The sequence below is a fragment of the Hyperolius riggenbachi genome, chromosome 9, assembly GCF_040937935.1.
Source record: "Hyperolius riggenbachi isolate aHypRig1 chromosome 9, aHypRig1.pri, whole genome shotgun sequence".
In the NCBI taxonomy this organism is placed as follows: Eukaryota; Metazoa; Chordata; class Amphibia; order Anura; family Hyperoliidae; genus Hyperolius; species Hyperolius riggenbachi.
In genome coordinates, this window is record NC_090654.1 from 71354529 (window position 1) to 71378299 (window position 23771).

Sequence of the window (23771 nt, forward strand, 5' to 3'; positions counted from 1 at the left end):
ATACCTGGTAAGTATAAGTAAGTTTAGTAAAAAAAAAAAAAAAAAAAAAAGCGAAGTGCTAATGGGAAACACTGTATAGCGGTTCTAAGCATCGGAGAATCGCATTTGGAATCGCTACACACATCACTGTGGCGTTCCAGGCCTAAGGCTGGATTCACAGTGGTCAGTTGCATAATGCACACATTATAATGAGCCTGCATGCAGCCAGTTAGCATAATGTGATCCGTTACAAAGCAAAGATGTGGAGAAGCCCCATAGAATTGTATGGGCAGTGAGTTGACATGCATATTTATTCTGCAACAAAAGCAAAAAGACCTTGCAATTTTTGAGAAAATTGATTTTAAAAATGCAAAGGAAAAATGTTTTTTAAACTCAGAAAAATTAGTTTAAAGGGAACCAGAGATGAACGTTTCACACAAAATAAACATATCAGTTGATAGCTTGTAAAGAATAAATGCTCTACCTGATAATTTTGCCGCTCTGGTGTGCCTTTTTTAGTGTTTTTTATCCATTATTGCTCCAGGAAAAATCAAATATGGCCGCCGGCTCATATCACTTCTGCTTCCAGGTTATGAGGTGTTCTGGATGTGCTGTCTAGGCTATATGAGACTAGGCTGCTATCTAGGCTAAATGCAGCCTTTCATCTATGTGCTTTCATATTGGTATGATCTGCCTGTAGGAAGTGTCACTGATAATAACTGCATTTTCATTCCTATGAGAATCTAGTGCACACAGAGCACACAGGGATCATATTACAGCCACAGAGCTTCTCTCTCAGGAGCAGCCCCCTCCCATGTCATCACAGCTCTCAGTATGCAAAGCAGAAGATCTAAGCCAGGAGGGGGAAGGCTTGGGCTTGAAAGGACTTCACAGAAGAGTGACTCAGCTATAATGATTCCAGGTCAAACCTCGACTGAATTGTCGGTGGATTCTTATCACAGTTGCTAATAGACTAATTAAGCAGATAACAATGAAACTAAAAGCAGGGTAGGTGTTTACTGTCATGTTCCCACTGATAAATGTAATAAAATACATGAGGGTGCTTCATCTCTGGTTCTCTTTAAAAACCATTTTGCCTTTGCATTTTTAAAATCAAGATTCTCAAACTATATGCTCTTTTTGACTTGTTTCCACTATTCCCTTTAACAGACCTAGCAATTTTGGTGATGATAGCATGTAAGGGGGCTTAGCTATTAACCGGTAAATTGCGGATTTTGATGCAAAATTACAATTATGCAAAATTCATTCTCTTCGCTACTGGAATTATTGGCGTCTTAATTCAGTGAGATGCTAATAATTCTGAGTTGAAGCAGAATAATGCAAATTTTGTATGCAAATGTGTGCACCTTGAAATTAACAAGTCAAATCCTGGGTGGAATTCGATTAGCCCAGCTGCATACATTTAAAAAATCCTGTATCAACTCAGGGGCATATCTGGACAATATCGCACCCATGGCGATTGGCAAGTACTGAAATTGTACCCGCCCCCAACCCACCAATACTAATTAGTAGCAAGATGCCCCCCCCTAGTATTATGTAGCCTGAGGTGGTTTCCCCCAGTATTAGTACAGGGTTGTTCCTTCAATATTGAGCTAGTGGTGACCAGTATCAGTAGCCCCCCCCCCCCCCCCCAAGTATAGGTAGTAAGAGGTGTCCCCGATCTCACCTCCCTTCCGCCTAAGCTCCTCTTAGTATAAGTAGCTCCCCTACTTCCATCCATTAGGGCATTGCATTTCCATTGCTATTGCTTACAGACCTGAGATCAGCAGTGACCAAAGAGAGTGAGAGGGTATACTTCACGTGACCTCACTTCTGAATAGGAAGTGCTTGTGTGTCCACAGTCACAGTGCACCCTCTGTCTCTCTCTTTGTTCTCCTCTGGTCTGAGTGATGGGGAGGAACCAGAAAGGCACAGCACCCATGGCACTTTGACGCCCATGGTAAGGGCCATGCCTGCACCCTTCTAGACATGCCAACATGCCACTGTATCAGCTCTAATTTATTTGCATCTCATTAATCATTCCTAGTAGCCAGTTAGCTCACCTTCCTTTAGGTCAACATCAATTGCGTTTCCTATGGTTCTTTCACCATGATATTTTTTCCTACAGTAAGGGCTTGTTTCCACTATTGCGGTGCGGAATCGCCTGGATTCCACCGCTGATGAAATCGCATGCAGGTGCGGTTTTTTACGCGTTATTTTACGCGATTTCGCATAGGTTAGGCTATATGCGTTTTTAACCATGTCACTGCCTGTGTTAATTTACTTTGGTTCTTATGCGGAATCGCACGCGTAATTGCGTAAAAAAAGCGTAAGAAAAACGCATGCGATTTCCCTATTAAAAAAATTGCCTGCGATTCGCATGCATTCCACTCGCAGGCGAATTCTGCGGCTCTTTTGTGCGTTTTTTTTTCACCGCTGAAAAAAACGCACCTCAACAATGCTACAGTGGAAACGGGCCCATCCACTTGCATTACATGTGCGAATCCGCATGCGTTGGACGCATGCGGATTCGCGATAGTGGAAACGAGCCCTTACCCAGAGCAACTGATTAGAAGTGTGGTCAATGAGATGCAAAGGATTCTGTGCAGGATTATGCAAATGTATGTAATTTGTAAATGGACCAATAGAATCCCATTGACGTGGAAATTGATGGGTCCATTTTCAAGCTGCGCAAATTTGCACACAAATTTTGCCTACTCTTCCGTCAGCTCTAAATCCTTTGCATCTCACTGACCATCCCTAATTAAGAGTTCTCTTTTCCTGTTGTGACTTCTGCAATGTCAGACGTGATTGGCTGCAAAGTGCACATCAGCATTGTTTCCCGCCTTTTGTATTTTCCTAGGTTTAGAAGCAGATCTCTGGTGGAGGAGAGAGCGCTTCCCTCTCCCCAGGCTTGGCGGAGCGTACTTTTTATTATCATTGCTGATGCTGTTGTGTTGTAACTCTGCATAGCACACAGCAGAGCAGGGAGGGTCATCTCAGGGTACATCTTGCGCTCTGGTACCCAACCTGCACCATCCCCCCTGCGGCCATCAGCTGATCGTCTTCATTAGGGCTCTTTTGTCATTAATTTGCACATGATTTAAATTCCAGATTTTGCCAGGAATGGGGCCAGCGAGACGTTCCTGAAGCTTCTTTCCCTCTGTCGTTCTTGCTTTGTCTGGTAATAGGTTGTATCCGTTCCAAATAGAACCCTTTTCTTTCCCTGGAGAATGGTCATTCTTAAGACGGCCGGATAGCACGTCAGGCTGGCGTTCCTTTTGTGTGCATTCATGTGTACCTGCTGCCATCTTTTTCAATAAATAAACTGATGCTTTTACTATGAAAGTCAAGGTCCTTTTCATATAGATCCTTTTCACATCACCGGACTTCACCCTGTGCTGCTGCTGATGTTACTGCTGCCGTCCTTTCCTGGGTTCCTCCAGGTTACACAAGTTTGAAGTGGAAAAGCTATGATGGTAAACCAAAGAATGAAAACACAGGACTGGAGAAAATCTGAAAAGCCTTTGTTAAGATTACTTTATGCTGGCAGCTGTATTTAGTGGCTCACTTATTTCTTAACCACTTAAAGAGACACTGAAGCGGAAAAAAAACTGATATTATGATTTGTATGTGTAGTACAGCTAAGAAATAAAACATTAAGATCAGATACATCAGTCTAATTGTTTCCAGTACAGGAAAAGTTAAGAAACTCCAGTTGTTATCTCTATACAAAAAAGCCATTATCTCTACGACTTTCAAAGTCGTGGAGAGGGCTGTTTTCTGACTTTTATTATCTCAACTGTTAGTTAACTATTTACTTTTCCTCTGGCAAAGGAGAGGTCATTAATTAACAGACTGCTCTGAAAGAATCATTTTGAATGCTGAGTGTTGTGTAATCTGCACATATTAGAGAATGATGCAATGTTAGAAAAAACTATATACCTGAAAATAAAAATATGAGAATATTTTCTTTGCTGCTAATCTTCTAGTAATTATTCATAGTACACAACCAATTCATTATATCATATATTTTTTTTTCGCTTCAGTGTCTCTTTAAAGAGGAGCTGTTAGGTATAAGGTCTCAGAGAAAATAAACACATATATCAGTAGCTAAAGATTGGCTGTACTTACATTACATATGCATTTCACTGTCCACGTTTGGATTTCACAGAATATTTATATAGTATATGCAGAGAATGATGCTCCTGACAGCCCATGGCAGGTTCCATGTTTGTGAAGCCAAATGTGTCGTCATGTCCTGCCTGCTTCCCTATTCACAGAGGAGCTCGTACAGAATAACACAGTGTGCAGTGAATATTAATGAGCCATGTGGCTAGGAACAATAGCTGACTCCTGCAGTGTACTCTGCCCCGGAGATTTATCTGTGCTGTGGCTGGACTGAGTTAGAAGCTGCTGAAACTTGATCCCGTCTTCTCCTTAGCAGCCGAGGGGAGGGCCCCAGAATGCTTTGCAGTATGGAATGCGGCTTGCGTCCTCCTTAGGAGCTTAGCTTTGCTGATAAGAACACATTAAATGTAAGAGAGATTTTTATCTTTAGTAATGTCTTTTTGGCTTCTGTCTAAACTGTTTAACACAGGAGAATAGAGGTTTAAATTAGCTTCTGCAGCCTGACAGTTACTCTTTAAGGACTGCAGTCATAAAACCCCTTAAGGACCAGAGCCTTTTTTTCCATTCAGACCACTGCAGCTTTAATGGTTTATTGCTCGGTCATACAACCTACCATCTAAATGAATTTTACCTCCTTTTCTTGTCACTAATACAGCTTTCTTTTGGTGCTATTTGATTGCTGCTGTGATTTTTAGTTTTTATTATATTCATCAAAAAAGACATGAATTTTGTCAAAAAGATTTTTTTTAACTTTCTGTGATAAAATTTGTCAAATAAAGTAAAATTTCTGTATACATTTTTGTCCAAATTTATTGTGCTACATGTCTTTGATTAAAAAAAAAAAAAAACATTCAGTGTATATTTATTGGTTTGGGTAAAAGTTATAGCGTTTACAAACTATGGTGCAAAAAGTGAATTTTCCCATTTTGAAACATCTCCGACTTTTCTGAGCACCTGTCAGGTTTCATGAGGTGCTAAAATTCCAGGATAGTATAAATACCCCCAAAATGACCCCATTTTGGAAAGAAGACATCCCAAAGTATTCACTGAGAGGCATAGTGAGTTCATAGAAGATTTTATTTTTTGTCACCAGTTAGCGGAAAATGACACTTTGAGACAAAAAAAAAGAAAGTTTTTATTTCTGTTAACTTGTGACAAAAAAAAAAAGGAAATCTGCCACGGTCCACGGACTCACCATGCCCCTCTCTGAATACCTTGAAGGGTCTACTTTCCGAAATGGGGTCATTTGTGGGGTGTGTTCACTGTCCTGGCATTTTGGGGGGTGCTAAATTATAAACACCCCTGTAAAGAATAAAGGTGCTCATTGGACTTTGGGCCCCTTAGCGCAGTTAGGCTGCAAAAAAGTGCCACACGTGGTATTGCCGTACTCAGGAGAAGTAGTACAATGTGTTTTGGGGTGTATTTTTACACATACCCATGCTGGGTGGGAGAAATATCTCTGTAAATGACAATGTTTTGATTTTTTTTTACACACAATTGTTCATTTACAGAGATATTTCTCCCACCCAGCATGGGTATGTGTAAAAATACACCCCAAAACACATTATACTACTTCTCCTGAGTACGGCAATACCACGTGTGTGGCACTTTTTTGCAACCTAACTGCGCTAAGGGGCCCAAAGTCCAATGAGTACCTTTAGGATTTCTCAGGTCGTTTTGAGACATTTGGTTTCAAGACTACGCCTCACGGTTTAGGGCCCCTAAAATGCCAGGGCAGTTTAGGAACCCCACAAGTGACCCCATTTTAGAAAGACAACACTACAAGGTATTCTGTTAGGAGTATGGTGAGTTCATAGAAGATTTTTTTTTTTGTCACAAGTTAGCGGAAATTGACACTTAGCGGAAATTGATTTTAATTGTTTTTTTTTTCACAAAGTGTCAATTTTTGCTAACTTGTGACAAAAAAAAAATCTTCTATGAACTCACCATACTCCTAACAGAATACCTTGTGGTGTTGTCTTTCTAAAATGGGGTCACTTGTGGGGTTCCTAAACTGCCCTGGCATTTTAGGGGCCCTAAACCGTGAGGCGTAGTCTTGAAACCAAATTTCTCAAAATGACCTGTGATATCCTAAAGGTACTCATTGGACTTTGGGCCCCTTAGCGCAGTTAGGGTGCAAAAAAGTGCCACACATGTGGTACCGCCGTACTCAGGAGAAGTAGTATAATGTGTTTTGTGGTGTATTTTTACATATACCCATGCTGGGTGGCAGAAATATCTCTGTAAATGACAATGTTTTGATTTTTTTACACACAATTGTCTATTTACAGAGATATTTCTCCCACCCAGCATGGGTATGTGTAAAAATACACCACAAAACACATTATACTACTTCTCCTGAGTATGGGGATACCACATGTGTGGCACTTTTTTGCACCCCAACTGCGCTAAGGGGCCCAACATCCTATGAGTACCTTTAGGATTTCACAGGTCATTTTGAGGCATTTTTGTTTCTAGACTACTCCTCACGGTTTAGGGCCCCTAAAATGCCAGGGCAGTATAGGAACCCCACAAGTGACCCCATTTTAGAAAGAAGACACCCCAAGGTATTCCATCAGTAGTATGGTGAGTTTATAGAAGATTTTATTTTTTGTCACAAGTTAGCAGAAATTGATTTTTTTTTTTCACAAAGTGTCATTTTCCACTAACTTGTGACAAAAAAATAAAAACTTCTATGAACTCACCATACTACTAACGGAATACCTTGGGGTGTATTCTTTCTAAAATGGGGTCACTTGTGGGGTTCCTACACTGCCCTGGCATTTTAGGGGCCCTAAACGTGAGGAGTAGTCTAGAAAGCAAATGCCTCAAAATGACCAGGGAATAGGACGTTGGGCCCCTTAGCGCACCTAGACTGCAAAAAAGTGTCACACGTGGTATCGTCGTACTCAGGAGAAGTAGTATAATGTTTTTTTGGGTGTATTTTTACACATACCCATGCTGAGTGGGAGAAATATCTCTGTAAATGGACAATTGTGTGTCGGAAAAAAATTGTCATTTACAGAGATATTTCTCCCACCCAGCATGGGTATGTGTAAAAATACACCCAAAAAAAACATTATACTACTTCTCCTGAGTACGGCGATACCACGTGTGACACTTTTTTGCAGCCTAGGAGCACTAAGGGGCCCAACGTCCTATTCACGGGTCATTTTGAGGCATTTGGTTTCTAGACTACTCACGGTTTAGGGCCCCTAAAATGCCAGGGCAGTATAGGAACCCCACAAGTGACCCTATCTTCTATGAACTCGTCATACACCTAACGGAATACCTTGGGGTGTCTTTTTTTTCTAAAATGGGGTCACTTGTGGGGATCCTATACTGCCCTGGCATTTTAGGGGCCCAAAACTGTGAGGAGTAGTCTGGAAACCAAATCCCTCAAAATGACTGTTCAGGGGTATAAGAATCTGCAAATTTTGATGACGTGGTCTATAAGGGGGCAAATTTTGTGGAACCGGTCATAAGCAGGGTGGCCTCTTAGATGACAGGTTGTATTGGGCCTGATCTGATGGATAGGAGTGCTAGGGGGTGACAGGAGGTGATTGATGGATGTCTCAGGGGGTGATTAGAGGGGAAAATAGATGCAATCAATGCACTGGGGAGGTGGTCGGAAGGGGGTCTGAGGGGGATCTGAGGGTTTGGCCGAGTGATCATGAGCCCACACGGGGCAAATTAGGGCCTGATCTGATGAGTAGGTGTGCTAGGGGGTGACAGGAGGTGATTGATGGGTGTCTCAAGGTGTGATTAGAGGGGGGAATAGATGCAAGCAATGCGCTGGCAAGGTGATCAGGGCTGGGGTCTTAGGGCATTCTGAGGGTGTGGGCGGGTGATTGGGTGCCCTAGGGGCAGATAGGGGTCTGATCTGATGGGTAGCAGTGACAGGGGGTGATTGATGGGTAATTAGTGGGTGTTTAGAGGAGAGAACAGATGTTCTCTCCTCTAAACACAATGCACTTGGGAGGTGATCTGCTGGCGGGTTTGCGGGCGATCTGATGGTGTGGGTGGGTGATCAGATTGCCTGCAAGGGGCAGGTTAGGGGCTGATTGATGGGTGATTGACAGGTGATCAGTGGGTTATTACAGGGAAGAACAGATGTAAATAATGCGCTGGCGAATTGATAAGGGGGGGGGGGGGGTGTTCTGAGGGCAATCTGAGCGTGTGGGCGGTTGATTGGGTGCCCGCAAAAGGCAGATTAGGGTCTAATCTGATGGGTAACAGTGATAGGTGGTGATAGGGGGTGATTGATGGGTAATTAGTAGGTGTTTAGAGGAGAGAACAGATGTAAGCAATGCACTTGGGAGGTGATCTGATGGCGGGTTTGCGGGCGATCTGATGGTGTGGGTGGGTGATCAGATTGCCCGCAAGGGGCAGGTTAGGGGCTGATTGATGGGTGGCAGTGACAGGGGGTGATTGATGGGTGATTTACAGGTGATCAGTGGGTTATTACAGGAGGGATAGATGCATACAGTACACAGGAGGGGGGTCGGGGGGGGGGGGGTCTGGGGAGAATCTGAGGGGTTTGGGGCTGATCAGGAGTCCCCAGGGGGCAGTTTAGGGAATAAATATAAAAAATAGCGTTGACAGATCGTGACAGGGAGTGATTGGTGGGTGATTGGGTGCAAACAGTGGTCTGGGGGGTGGGCGGGGGGGGGGGGGGGTCTGAGGGGTGCTGTGGGCGATCAGAGGGAAGGGGGGCAGGATCAGTGTGTTTGGTGCAGACTAGGGTGGCTGCAGCCTGCCATGGTGGTCCCTCGGACACTGGGACCACCAGGGCAGGAGGCAGCCTGTATAATACACTTTGTATACATTACAAAGTGTATTATACACTTTGTATGCGGTGATCATGGGGTTAACAACCCGCCGGCGCTTCCGATCGGCCGGCGGGTTGTCGTCGCGGGTGGGTGGAGCCTATTGCCGGTGGATGCATGCGCATTCCAGCGCGCGATCCCCGGCAACACAGTGTCCCAGGACCCGACGCCAATCTGCGTTACGTGGTCCTGGGGCTGCCACTTTGTCGCCGCCAATGTACAGTGGCCGGTCGGCAAGTGGTTAAAGGACTATTGTCACCAAAAATGTAAATACATGAAAACACATAAATAAAAAGTACATTTTTTCCCAGATTAAAATGTTCTATAAATTGGGGTCCTTTTCCACTATAGCGTTGCGGAATCGCCGGGAAATCACCGCATGCGTTTTTTCCCGCAGTTTTGCATAGGGTAGTAGGTATGCGATTTTAACCATGTGTAAATTAACATTACTTCCTATGCGAAATCGCATGCAAAATCGTGGGAAAAACCGCATGCCAAAACCGCATGCGATTTCCCTATTAAATACATTGTATGCGATTCACATAGCGGTTTGCAGGGAGTGAATTCTGACGGCTCTGCTGTGCAGATTTTCCCCGCACACAAAAACGCTCTGCATAACGCACAAGTGGAAACAGGCCCATCCACTTGTATTGGCTGTGCGAATCCGCATGCGGACAACGCATGCGGATTCGCTATAGTGGAAACCAGCCCTCACTTTTCTGCTATGTTGCTGTCACGGTAGGTAGTAGAAATCTGATGGAACTGACAGGTTTTGGACTAGCCCATTTCCTCAGGGGGGTTCCCAGGGTTTTCTTTATTTTTATTTATTTTATTATATTTATTTTTAAAAGCACGAAGGGCTTGTTCACACATAGGGTGTTTTTTCGCTATTTTTAAGTGCCGTCAATTTTAATAAACCACCTTAAAAGCATGGAAGGTATAGGAAAAACGCAAAACGCTCACAAAATCACTTTTGCAGTGATTGTGTTTGCGCTTTTAAGAATAAATACATTGTATTTATTCTTTTCAGGGTCAAAGAGTTCACTTCCTGACTTGTGTCAGGAAGTGAAAAAAGAAATCGCTTTGAAAAGCGCTTTACCCAAAATGGTAGCGCGCAGGTAAGCGCCGTGAGGGGAAAAAAAATCACTCTCAAAACTATACCGGATGCGGATGAGGCAGATGGAGTGATTTTCGCTCCGCCTGTCTTTAAGCCGCACCTGGGTGACATGGGCCTGAGGAATAGATCGGTTAAGTTTCCCCCTTTTTCCCTCAACTCGAATTTAAAAACATTTATGAAGGCGGTGGAAGATGATTTGTTGCGGATAAGAATTGATAAGTCATCTGGTTCTAACTTGGGGGAGCTGGAGATTGAGGCATTGAACACCCTTAAAGAGAATCTGTATTGTTAAAATCGCACAAAAGTAAACATACCAGTGTGTTGGGGGACATCTCCTATTACCCTCTGTCACAATTTCGCCGCTCCTCGCCGCATTAAAAGTGGTTAAAAACAGTTTTAAAAAGTTTGTTTATAAACAAACAAAATGGCCACCAAAACAGGAAGTAGGTTGATGTCCACACATAGAAAATACATCCATACACAAGCAGGCTGTATACACCCTTCCTTTTGAATCTCAAGAGATCATTTGTGTGTTTCTTTCCCCCTGCAGTTCTCATGCATTGAAGTTTCAGGCTGCTCTTTTCTTCCTGCAAACAGCTTTGCCCTTGTCTGTAATTCCTCAGTATGTGAAAGCCCAGCCAGCTCAGAGGACGATTTATGCAGCTTGTAAAAGATAAGAGAGAAGAGAGAAGCTGCCCTAATCTAAATAATACACAGGCAGTGTGCAGAGAGGGGCCTGGATGGGGGAGTTCATAGCAGAACCACAACACTGAAGAACTTGGCAGTCTTCCAGACACAGGCTGACAAGTCTGACAGGGGAAAGATACATTGATTTATTACAGAGACTGTTATAGTAGAAAGTGCTGCAGTAAGCCCGAACACATTAGAATAGCTTTTGGAACTTGTAGGATGATAAAAAACAGGATGCAATTTTTGTTACGGAGTCGCTTTAAGGAACAGAAAGAGTGGGTGATTAAACCCTCCGATAAAGGGGGCAATGTAGTCATCATGTTGAGCACTGACTATAGAGACGTGTATGGATTTACTCAACAATCAACAATGCTATGAGAGGGTTTCCATGTCGAGGGCCGCCAGATGCCGGGGTGACTTGTTCGCCATCATCGACGATGCTGTTCGCCGGAATGTCATTGATGAAGATACAAGCCAATTTCTTAAAGTAATAAATCCTGTCACGCCTACGTTTTATGCCCTACCTAGAGCACCAGGCGTTGCATTAGGGGCACGTTATGTGCCCTATAACGTCCCCTAAACGCAACATCCTGGTGTGTAACTAGCCTTAGGGGTTTAGTCTGCACTTATATAGTTCATGTGGAGGTATCTCATGCATCTTTTTTGGGAGTGTGACTGTACATCTCCAGCATGTCATTCTAAGTGGAGTCCTTCCCACCTGGCAATGTTTCCTGAGAATTGTGTATACGTAAACTGCTGACGTCACATGACATGCATTGGAAGCCTACTGATGGACGCTGCTGCAAGCTGACCAGCTGGATTGAAGAAGAGAAATCTCAGTGCTGTAGTAAGTATAAGTGCTCTGCTGTGGCCACTCTGCTATTCACGCGCGTGGGGAGAGGGGAGAGAAAGTCAGACCCCTTATTACTCCCTGGGCTATACTTACGAGGGGGGGGGACAGATACCGGTTGTGCTTGTGTGGAGGGCAGGGAACAGATAATAGCTGCATTTCTTGCTAATGGGGTAGGGGGGGAGGAACAGGTGCCGTCCGCGCTTCTCACTAAAGCTAGGTTTTTAAAGATTTTTCCCTTCGAAAATTCGCTTTAGTTTAGCAAAAAATGGTAGTGAATGGGGCCATTTCCATCCAATGCGAATTTTCAGGCATTTTTTTGCATATCAGCCGCGATTCACGTATAATGCTTTGCAATGGCAACATATAGCAATGCGAAATTTTGCCTTATTTGTGCAAAAATTTGTCTTAAATGCATGTTTACAGGAAGTTGTCAGCAGTCATGACTAAGCTGTTCCTAGGCAGATTATGTTAAATTTAACATAAAACGCATACAAATTTACATGCAAATCAGAAAAATCTTGTATGCATTTTTTGGACGTGAACATTTAACACTACAGTGGAAATGTAGCCTAAGGTGACTGGGTGGGTGGGGTACAGATACTGACCACTCTTCTTGCTATGCGGTGAGGCGAAAGAGATACTTGCTTTGCATCTCACTGAGAGGGGGGGGGGGAAAGGGGGGTTACAGATACCGGCCTCACTTCTTACCAAAAGTTTGTACACACTAGATTTGATGGAGCCGAGGGTTCTGTACACGCAGTTAGGCACTCAGTACAAAAAGTTAAAAACTCTTTACTGAAGAAAATGTGCAGATATAAATCATACACCACCATCAGATAATGCAGCTTACTTTGAACAGAGAGGAACACAGAATGAATACAGGAAATCACAATACCATAGAGATCATTGCAGCACCTTACATAAACAGTGACATCTTGTGGTTGCTTTACTATACTGCAGTCTAGGCTATAATGTTGTTACTAGAGAGATCGTGTCCTGATCCCTGTCAGTTGACAGTAATTTCATGTGTGAACCCACCTTTAGGGGGAGGGGGGGGTACAGATACTGGCCGTGCTTCCTACTTGGGGAGATGGGAGTGGAGAATGACAGACTATTGAACTGGACACTTTTTTTTGCTAATGGTGAAGAAGAGAAAGAGATACTGGCTTCACTTCTCACTAAGGGGGCGGGAGGGGCACGAAGAGGGGGGGTAGAGACTGGGTACACTTTTTGACTCAGAGGAGTTGGGGGTACAGATACCATCTTTACTTCTTACTGGGGAAGGGGGAGGGGGCAGATGCAGACACATGGAGACAGGAGCAATTGCTGGTGCCAGTCTTACTAAGGGGGTGAACATGGGGATGGGGTTCAGATTTGGCAACACTGTTTACTATGGGAGGGGACTTCATACATACTTCCCAACTTTTTGAGACGAGAAAAAGGGACACTTGACATAAGCCACGCCCCTGCCTCACCCCTGATCACGCCCCTGCCATACCCCTAGTCATGCATACCATAAAGATTTCATAGGAAAAATATGTTTTATAATTCAAACTACACTGGTTCTTTCTATCCTGGTTCATTTTCCTTCATATTAACATTCTAAAATTAGTAATATATCAATTTAAACGATGGGAATACAGTTTATAGTCAATCAAACACATTTTTTAGTTGAGAAATATATATATTTACATAGAAAGAGGGACAAAGTCCTGAAAGAGGGACAAATGAGGAGGAAGGAGGGACAGAGGGACAGGGCTTCCAAAGAGGGACTGTCCCTCCAAAAGAGGGACAGTGGGAGCCATGGCTAATGTTCATATATTGGCTGCACTTCTTACTAAGGAGGTGTGGAAGTGTTTGGGGGGGGACAATGGTTTGTAGTTACTCCCCTCCTGTATGAAGAGTTGCATTATATTCTGTAATCCAGTTTGAACTCTTATGCTTTTGCTGTAAGTAGTATTGTATAAAAATAATCTAGTTATATGGATCATCTTTTCCTCCTATGGATGTTACAAGACTCACAGCAAATCGGCCACATCGGATGACACAGAGGTCAAGGTTAAGGGGGCGGGGATCATGTTATGATGTACATTTACCAGGAGAATGCAGGCCTGGAATGTGCAGCTGGATTGATATCCCGCCTGCATCCAGCAGCTTTATGATTAAACACCCCCCACCCCAGTTTCTTTATGATGTGGTAACTGTACAGAGGTGATATATGGCACATTTGTTTTGAATGACCTGCCTTCTCATCCATAGTGCCGGCTGCTGTGCATGGAGAGTGGAATGGGCCGTGACCTCATCCTAATAAATCTGTGTGCTCTGAAGTATCTGTTTCTGATCAATCCTTATTCCAGTCTGCGGGCGTCAGGCCAGGTTATATTCTGGACTGGAGATCCTGTTTAAGTCGTTTTTCATCACTGACGTTTATGTTATGTAAAGTGAAGATATACTAACATTGGAGCCCGTTGGGTGCCGCACAGGTGGAAATATAGGTGATAGTGGAGGAGGCAGTTTGAGAACATCGAAGATAAAATGTGTGTAATAAATGTGATAATATAATCATGATGAATGCAAGGAACTGTTACATTTTCTTTTTATACTAATTTAAATAATTTAATTGTGTAAAAATTGCGAAATATGTGGAGAGGGATGCAGGTGAGGTGAGGTGTTGGCTGCAGAGAAGATACAAAAACAGGACCGGATTTCTGGAAAGACACAAAGGCCTGGGCCTTGGGCAGCTGCTGCCCATGGATAAGAGGTTCTACATATGAAAGAGGCTGAAAATGGGGAGAAACACATGGAAAAGGGGAAGTGACCCCTAAGAGGGGCTGCTGTACATGGATGATACACATGGAAGAGGGGGCTGCACATGGAATGGGAGGGGGCTGCTGTATATGAAAGGGGAGCCACAGCATCCTTGGTCTAGCCTGCCTGGCGTTCTATTAAGATCGCCAGGGAGGCTGCGGGAGGGTTTTTTTTTTATAAAAAAAAAACTATTTCATGCAGCCAACTGAAAGTTGGCTGCATGAAAGCCCACTAGAGGGCGCTCCAGAGGCGTTCTTCTGATCGCCTCCGGCGGCCAGAAGTAACACGGAAGGCCGCAATGAGCGGCCTTCCGTGTTTCGCTTACCTCGTCGCCGTGGCGACGAGCGGAGTGACGTCATGGACGTCAGTCGACGTTCTGACGTCAGCCGCCTCCGATCCAGCCCTTAGCGCTGGCCGGAACTTTTTGTTCCGGCTACGCTGGGCTCAGGCGGCTGGGGGGACCCTCTTTCGCCGCTGCATGCGGCGGATTGCCGCACTGCAGCGGCGATCAGGCAGCACACGCGGCTGGCAAAGTGCCGGCTGCGTGTGCTGCTTTTTATTTGAGCCAAATCGGCCCAGCAGGGCCTGAGCGGCAGGCTCCGGCGGTACTGGACGAGCTGAGCTCGTCCAGACCGCTCAGCAGGTTAAGGGCACAGAAAGTATAAATCTGGCCTTGTACGAAAACTTAAGGTCTGTCAAGAAAAAGAAGATTGTTTTGATAATTCCCCCTTCTCTCAACACATGCAACCAGCCACAACCCCCCCCCCCCCTCCCCTTAAGAAATGTATGCTGCCACCTTATTTCTTGATACCTCCCAATTTTCTGAGATAAAAAAAGAGAGGGACTCCTTAAGACATCACATGCCCTTGCCACACCTCCAGACATGACCCTGCCACACTCATAAACATGCATAGCACAAAGAATCAATACACACCGGTCCTTTTTTGTATCATCGTTAGGTTTCCTTAATATTAACATTTGGAATTAAGAAATGCATACATTTAAAGGATGGGAGTAAATTTTAAAATCAATGAAACACATATGTAAGTAGACAAATACAGATATTGGCATAGATCTTAACATCAGTCCTGAAAGAGACACATGAGGAGGTAAGAGGGACAGGGGGATTTGGTCCCCAAAGAGGGACTGTCCTTCTAAAAGGGACAGTTAGGAACTATGTTTCTTCCTCTTTCTTCATCCCCATAACATGTGGCCAACATAACTCCCCTTCCTACCCACGCTGCATATGCACTCCTCCCAACTCCGCCCCCTCCAGTAAGGGTGGGAGATTTAGCTGTATCCTTCCCTATACACACACACAAAAACACACGTGTCCCCTTATACCCTGTTCACATTAGCAGATGGCCGTGTGATCGGAACACAACGTGTACGAACGCACGCCATCTGCGTAGGCAGGAACATCATGGGGTTGATTCACTAAACTGCGTTATTTTTTTTACGGACATGCGCGCTTATTGGGTTGTGCAATATGCATACAGAAAAGTTACGTCCGTAAGAAAAAACGCAAGGTGCACGCAATAGGAGCATTACGCTATACCGCGCGTATGTTACTTAGCGTGTGGTAATATGGCGTAACTGGACTGAAATACATGCATAAATAGACAACACTCATCTGATGGATGACTGTTGATGATTTTAACACAAAACAATTGTTTACAATCAACACAGTTAGCTATGAGAAAGGAAATATACAAATATACACACTGACTTGACCAGTCTCAAGCTGTTCTGCTGCTGCTACTGCAGTACAGTGCTTATATAGGCCAAGAACACCTGAAATATATCAGTGAATGCCAACTAATACAATTACGTGTGTAATAAGTTATGCCCACACACTTGTGTCCGTAAAGTAAATGGCCCGCGCTACCGACCATACGCCACCATTAGCGTGCGTAAAAAATTACGCACATACTTAACGCACGTAGAGTGAATAGCGCGCGTAAAGTGTATAGCACTCACGCGCTACGCACTAATGCAGTTTTGTGAATCAACCCCCATGTGTTCATTTTAAATCATTTTACTCGGTTCAGGTTCCCTTTACGCCTATCCCTCATCCGAGCCCCTTAATGCAAGCTTAAACCTGCAACAAAACTGCTCTCGGCAACATGTCTTCCTCTTTAAGGCTTTTTAAGGCTTTCTTTTGTTTTTCTTGTTTTTACTAAAAGCAAAAGTCAAACTCTTTTCTTAAAAGCCTTTCTTAATATATCAATTCCTCTAGAGGACTGTGAGGGGTTCCCATGACAACCACAAATCCTGCTTACATCGCTCCTGCGAGCCTTTGACACATTGCACTCCTGATGATGTCACGGAGGACAGACTTCGCTGTATGAGCTCATAACAGGTGGCTGCGCCTTCAGCGGCCGTTTAACTAGACAGCTGGCAACATTCAGAGTGTTAAAATCGCCTCAGACTCCTTCCCGCTCAAAAGTAACTCAACAGAATAAAACAAAAAGGTAACAACTGACAGGGCGCGGGATGTCAACGTGAACACAATTGGCTTGGCCATATCCGCCGCAGTGTGCGTCTTTCTGCATGCAGGCTGGGTTAATTATTTTCATGTTATTAAAATACTCCTGCAGCTGGAGAAAAAAAGACATTGTGGTGGGCGAGAAAATCAAAGTAATATCTTAGAAAACAAATCTGAGAGGACAGAGAAGGCGTAGAGGAGTGGGGGGAAGCGGGGAAAACAGCGAAATATCAAACAGGGGGGGCCTACCGAGACGAGCAAAACACAACACCAAGTAGACAGCAAAGTAAAGGGGATGGAAGGGGAGCCGGTCTCCATGGTAATTATAAATTATATATTGTCTGGAGATATGAACGCAGAAAAGGGTTATTATAACAGTGACACACTGTAGGACACATAAAATATTGAACAGTCAAATATTTCTCTTTCATCTGTTTTTATAATTTAACCCCTTTCTTTGTCCTGGTATCGTATGACGGCTCATTCCCCGCTCTTCATAAAACATGAGCCGGATCCCCCTCCCGCATCACTGTTTGCTGACTATAAATTGGTTGGCCGCATGCTGTGGTCTTTCCAGTGTTTAATATGGACCCAGGAGAACTCCTGAGCTGCTCTAAGCCAGTCTGGTCATCTCAAGGGTCGCCGTAATGAGAACTGCTGGGATAAGGTATGTGCATAAATGGTACAGTCTAATGACCGTATTGAATTTTATGGTGTTTGTTAAAGTAAGCCTGTATTGTTATTAAAGTTTAACACCTGAAGGCGATATGCGGTACCTAGAGGTGGCTGATCTTCCATTTTTGCCTGAATGCAGTCATAGTCACAAGCCCGGGGGCACTCCTTATAGGCAAAGTTTACCTTTTTAGTTGTGCTTTGGCCCAGCCCCTCCTACTTCATGATTGGTTGGTGAAACTGGCCACCGTAGAGTGAACAATAAGCTAAGCTTGATTTTTTTGGGGGAACGTTAAGGCCTCTTTCACAGTGGCACGTTGCGTTTGATGCGACGTTAAAGTCGCACAATGTGCCCCTAACGCAGCGCATGTAGGTTATGAAATTGGACGTTATTTTGCACTGCGTTATGTGTCTCTTGGTGTGTTGTTTTTGTCGCATACTGATGGAACGAAAACGGCGCATGCATTACATTTAAAAAAAAAAAAAACGTTACTGAGCATGTAAAGTCTTTAGACGCGCTAACCAGGGTGCTAAGTAGGTTAGCACCGGATTTCTCAATCAGATCGCGCGCTAACTTTGCGCGCATAAAGTTTTACGCGCGCAAAGTCCCATAGGCTTTAATGGGCACTTCACGCGGAGCGCCCTGCGCTCTGTGCAGTACGCGCGTAAAGTTTTACGCGCATAAAGTTTTGCGCGCATAAAGCTTTATGCGCGAAAAGCTTGTTTAGACGTGCTAAGGGGGTTTTCACAGGCATGCTAACAGTTAGCACCGCTTTGTGAATCAAGCCCCAAATGTATTGCTAAACGCACAGCATGCAGCACTTTCTAAATATTGCTACACGTTACACACAACACAACGTGTGCACTGTGAATGTCGCACAGACTTTGTATTGCTGTGCGTTACTCTGCGTTATACATTTTTATACTACTTTAACGTCCCACTGTGAAAGAGGCCTAAAGTGTACCATGCAAAGTACAATCCATGCATGCCCAGCACAGATACTTTTGTCCATAGCTGGAAAGGTGAGCTCTACAAGGCTACAGGAAGTCCCTTAACATCCAACTACTAAGGGTTTTTTTTTTGCTCACTTCAGATGTACTTTCATTTCTGAAGGCACAGACAAGACATTTTCAAATTCATCCATAATCTATTTATATAAAAGTGTGTGTGTGTGTGCGTGCGTGTGTGTCTGTTATACAGATCCCTTACTACCTGGGATGATATGTTCTAGGGGTCTCGCGTCCCCCCTGCACACCTGGGCGGAGCTACAAACAGCTAATCAGATTTCACCTATTCATGTCAATGGAAAAAATGTAAAAGGTTGCCATTCTCACAGTAATCAAGCCAGAGTCCCCACACTTGGTACAGTTGGTCACTTGGTGACCGAGGTTACAAATCCAGGAAAAGTGGGCGGAGCATAAAACAGCGAATCAAATTTCAGCCATTTATTTTAAATGGGAAAATGTAAACTGCAGCCATTCTTACACTTGGCACACTTGGTCACTGGGTGAATGAGATTAAAGAGAACCTGTACTGAGTAAAAATATTTAAAATAAACACATGAGGTAACTTCAAATGAACATTACATAGTTACCTTGCCATCAGTTCCTCTCAGAAGCTCACCATTTTCTTCTGACAATAATCCCTTCCAGTTCTGACAATATTTTGTCAGATCTGAAATCTATCAGTTCAGTGGCGGACACAGCCAGCAGTGGGCCCCTGTGCAAAATTGTATATGGGCGTGGCTACAACCTGCAAAAAATAGGTGTGGATAGAACCGCCGCGGCAAAAAAATGGGCGTGGCAATGACCGAATGAGGGCGGAGCTAACTGTAACTTAAAGCGAACCCGGGGTGAGGGTTTATTTCCTTTTAAACAATACTAGTTGCCTGGCGGCCCTGCTGATCTATTTGGCTGCAGTAATAAACTGAATTACACCAGCAACAAGCATGCAGCTAATCTTCTCAGTTCTGACAATATTGTCAGAAACCCCTGACCTGCTGCATGCTTGTTCAGGGTCTATGGTTGAAAGAATAAGAGGCAGAGGACCAGCACGGCAGCCAGGCAACTGGTATTGCTTAAAAGGAGAGAAATATGGCAGCCTCAAGATTATTCTCACCTCAGGTTCCCTTGAAAAGTGCAACGCAAAGACAGTGGGCCCAAGTTTTGGTGACCCTTTCCCCAGAAAATTCACATAATTGTGCAGGTTTTCTCAAGAAAATACACATGTCGGCAGATATGCCCAGAAAATACGTGCAATCATGTCGGCAGATATGCCCAGAAAATACGTGCAATCATTTCGGCAGATATGCCCAGAAAATACGTGCAATCAAGTCGGCAGATATGCCCAGAAAATACGTGCAATCAAGTCGGCAGATATGCCCAGAAAATACGTGCAATCATGTCGGCAGATATGCCCAGAAAATACGTGCAATCATGTCGGCAGATATGCCCAGAAAATACGTGCAATCATGTCGGCAGATATGCCCAGAAAATACGTGCAATCAAGTCGGCAGATATGCCCAGAAAATACGTGCAATCATGTCGGTAGATATGCCCAGAAAATACATGCAATCATGTCGGCAGATTTGCGCAGAAAATACATGCAATCATGTGGCAGACCTGCCCAGAACATACACCTGCTAATATAAATAAAAAAACAAAAACATTTACTCACCTGCAGCAGCAGACCTCCTGTCCCAGCCTCCATCCGGCGCGCAGCTCCCATGGGTGGTTGGGTGGATAGGTAGCCTGGTGGGTGGGTGAGTGGGTGGGTGGGTTGGTAGCCTGGTGGGTGGGTTGGTAACTAGAGCGGTAGGTAGGTAGGTAGGTAGCCTGGTGGGTGGGTAGGTAGGTAGCCTGGTGGGTGGGTAGCCGGGTGGGTGGGTAGGTAGCCTGGTGGGTGGGTTGGTAACTAGCCCGGTAGGTAGCCGGGTGGGTGGTTAGGTAGGTAGTCGGGTGGGTAGGTAGGTAGCCGGGTGGGTGGTTAGGTAGGTAGCCGGGTGGGTAGGTAGGTAGGAAGCCTGGTGGGTAGGTAGGAAGCCTGGTGGGTGGGTAGGTAGCCGGGTGGGTAGGTAGGAAGCCTGGTGGGTGGGTAGGTAGCCGGGTGGGTAGGTGGTTAGGTAGCCGGGTGGGTAGGTAGGTAGGTAGCCGGGTGGGTAGGTAGCCTGGTGGGTGGGTAGGTAGCCGGGTGGGTGGTTAGGTAGTCGGGTGGGTGGTTAGGTAGGAAGCCTGGTGGGTGGGTAGGTAGCCGGGTGGGTAGGTAGGAAGCCTGGTGGGTGGGTAGGTAGCCGGGTGGGTAGGTGGTTAGGTAGCCGGGTGGGTATGTAGGTAGGAAGCCTGGTGGGTGGTTAGCTAGTCGGGTGGGTAGGTAGGTAGGAAGCCTGGTGGGTGGGTAGGTAGCCGGGTGGGTAGGTGTTTAGGTAGCCGGGTGGGTAGGTAGGTAGGTAGCCGAGTGGGTAGGTAGCCTGGTGGGTGGGTAGGTAGCCGGGTGGGTAGGTGGTTAGGTAACCGGGTAGGTAGGTAGCCTGGTGGGTGGGTAGGTAGCCGGGTGGGTGGTTAGGTAGGCGGGTGGGTGGTTAGGTAGGAAGCCGGGTGGGTGGGTAGGTAGCCGGGTGGGTAGGTAGGAAGCCTGGTGGGTGGGTAGGTAGCCGGGTGGGTAGGTGGCTAGGTAGCCGGGTGGGTAGGTAGGTAGGAAGCCTGGTGGGTGGTTAGGTAGTCGGGTGGGTTAGTAGGTAGGAAGCCTGGTGGGTGGGTAGGTAGCCGGGTGGGTAGGTAGGTAGGTAGCCGGGTGGGTAGGTAGCCTGGTGGGTGGGTAGGTAGCCGGGTGGGTAGGTGGTTAGGTAGCTGGGTGGGTAGGTAGCCTGGTGGGTGGGTAGGTAGCCGGGTGGGTGGTTAGGTATTCGGGTGGGTGGTTAGGTAGGAAGCCTGGTGGGTGGGTAGGTAGCCGGGTACGTAGGTAGGAAGCCTGGTGGATGGGTAGGTAGCCGGGTGGGTAGGTGGTTAGGTAGCCGGGTGGGTAGGTAGGTAGGAAGCCTGGTGGGTGGTTAGCTAGTCGGGTGGGTAGGTAGGTAGGAAGCCTGGTGGGTGGGTAGGTAGCCGGGTGGGTCGGTGTTTAGGTAGCCGGGTGGGTAGGTAGGTAGGTAGCCGAGTGGGTAGGTAGCCTGGTGGGTGGGTAGGTAGCCGGGTGGGTAGGTGGTTAGGTAGCCTGGTAGGTAGGTAGCCTGGTGGGTGGGTAGGTAGCCGGGTGGGTGGTTAGGTAGGCGGGTGGGTGGGTAGGTAGGAAGCCTGGTGGGTGGGTGGGTAGGTAGCCGGGTGGGTAGGTAGGAAGCCTGGTGGGTAGGTGGCTAGGTAGCCGGGTGGGTAGGTGGCTAGGTAGCCGGGTGGGTAGGTAGGTAGGAAGCCTGGTGGGTGGTTAGGTAGTCGGGTGGGTAGGTAGGTAGGAAGCCTGGTGGGTGGGTAGGTAGCCGGGTGGGTAGGTAGGTAGGTAGCCGGATGGGTAGGTAGCCTGGTGGGTGGGTAGGTAGCCGGGTGGGTAGGTGGTTAGGTAGCTGGGTGGGTAGGTAGCCTGGTGGGTGGGTAGGTAGCCGGGTGGGTGGTTAGGTAGTCGGGTGGGTGGTTAGGTAGGAAGCCTGGTGGGTGGGTAGGTAGCCGGGTACGTAGGTAGGAAGCCTGGTGGATGGGTAGGTAGCCGGGTGGGTAGGTGGTTAGGTAGCCGGGTGGGTAGGTAGGTAGGAAGCCTGGTGGGTGGGTAGGTAGCCGGGTGGTTAGGTAGCCGGGTGGGTAGGCAGGTAGCCCTTTGAGTAGCTATTCGGGTGGGGGGCTCGACTCCTATCCTCCCTCCCTTCCTTCCTCACCTCGGGGGGCCCCCCTCCCGATATGCGCGGCGGGAGAGCGGCAAATACAGGAAGTCTTCAGGGCTCTCCAGGCAGACGCTAGAGGCTCAGCCGCTTGGTCTCCAATATGTCTCCAACTCTGTCGACATATTGGAGACCAAGCGGCTGAGCCCTCTAGCGCATGCCTGGAGACCCGTATTTGCCGCTCTCCTGCCGCGCATACCGGGAGGGTGGCCCCCGAGGTGAGGGAGGGAGGATAGGAGTCGGGGCCCCCCGGGGGAAAAAAATATATTAAAAAAAAATACTTAATGGGCCCCTGAAGAAAACGGAACTTCAGGGGCCCTCGTGTGGCGGCACGGCCTGCACGGCCGTATGTCCACCACTGTATCAGTTGCTGTCAGTAAAATATCAGTTGCTGTCAGTTATAGCTGAGAGGAAAACTGATGTACCAGGTAATGTCCATGTTTCCCTATGGCTCAAGTGGGCAATGTTACAGTTTAACTGTGTGCTGACCAGAAAGCTGTTATGGGTAATGGCCATTTTCAAAATGGAGGACGGAAAATTCCCTTGATCACAGTGAACAAACAGGACGCGAGGAGAAAGACACTGAGGAGTAGACTACATGGAAGGTAAGTATGACTTGTGTATGCTTATTTTGACTTTTAATTTTCAGTTCAGGTTTTCTTTAAGATTCAGAAAAGTGGGTGGAGCCTACAACAGCCAATCAAAATTCACCTATTGATTTTCAAGGGGAGTATTGAAACTGCGCCATTCTTACAATGTTGATGGCAGAGGCTTCAAACTTGCACCAGTCAGTCATTGCATGACTGGGATTCAAATTCACCAAAAGGGGCAGATCGACAAACAGCCAATCAGATTTCCTTGCTGGATAAACAGCTTCCATTAACACATTTATGATGCCAGGAACCTGAAAGCTCACAAACTTGGTCATTGAGTGACTATGTGTCAAGGTTACAAAAAGTGGGCTGAGCCAAAACCAAATTTCACTGGTCAAATATTAACTGCAGCCATTCTTACACTGTTAATCGCAGGGTTCTCAAACTTTGCACAGTTGGTCACTGGGTGACTGGGATTAATATTCAGGAAAATGGGTGGAGCCTACAACAGCCAATCAAAATTCACCTGTTGATTTTCATGGGGAATATTTAGATTGCTGCCATTTTACACTGTTAATAGCAGATGCCTCAAACCTGCTACAGTTGTTCAAATTCAGAAAGGGGTGGAGCCACAAACAGCCAATCAAATTTTCTTAATTTTAATGGGAATATACAAATTATCGATACCAAGGACGCAAAGCCCATAAACTTGATAATTGAGTGACTGTATGTCAAGGTTAGAAAAAGTGGGC

General features: G+C 45.9%; 1 long non-coding RNA gene across 1 annotated transcript in view; it reads right to left on the reverse strand.

The window, feature by feature from the left end:
* Positions 1-2785: 2785 nt before the first annotated feature.
* The window catches only part of LOC137531632 (uncharacterized), a 63695-nt gene continuing 42709 nt past the window's right edge, over positions 2786-23771 (reverse strand). The window contains exon 3 of the long non-coding RNA XR_011023689.1: positions 2786-3450. This is a non-coding gene — a long non-coding RNA (uncharacterized lncRNA). The remainder of the gene's footprint in view (positions 3451-23771) is intronic.